Source organism: Glycine max, chromosome 2 (genome assembly GCF_000004515.6).
Source record: "Glycine max cultivar Williams 82 chromosome 2, Glycine_max_v4.0, whole genome shotgun sequence".
In the NCBI taxonomy this organism is placed as follows: Eukaryota; Viridiplantae; Streptophyta; class Magnoliopsida; order Fabales; family Fabaceae; genus Glycine; species Glycine max.
The window spans coordinates 46,395,446-46,395,802 of record NC_016089.4 but is presented as its reverse complement, the minus strand read 5'-3'; positions in this window follow the sequence as shown (position 1 = coordinate 46,395,802).

Sequence of the window (357 nt, the reverse complement as noted above, 5' to 3'; positions counted from 1 at the left end):
TAGAGTTAAAAAAATAATTAATATTGGGTCAATCATTTAAATCAAACAGATTCACTAATTCAAGTGGATTGGGTTATACGTTCAACTATAACCCGTCCAATCAAATTGGGTTGGATTGAATCAATATGGATCAATGATATGACTGATTTAACATGAGATGTAATCGGATCGATCTAATCGTCAACTTTTCATTTTGGTCGGTGAACTAACCAGCTCGGTCACTTTTTAAACTATGGTTCAAGTTCATATTCTCAATTAAAGTTATTTAATGTTGAAAACCACGTCTTCTTGGATATTTTTTTACTGGGGCCATAATTTATTTATAAAAACTTGATGATAAATATTAAATGAGTTATT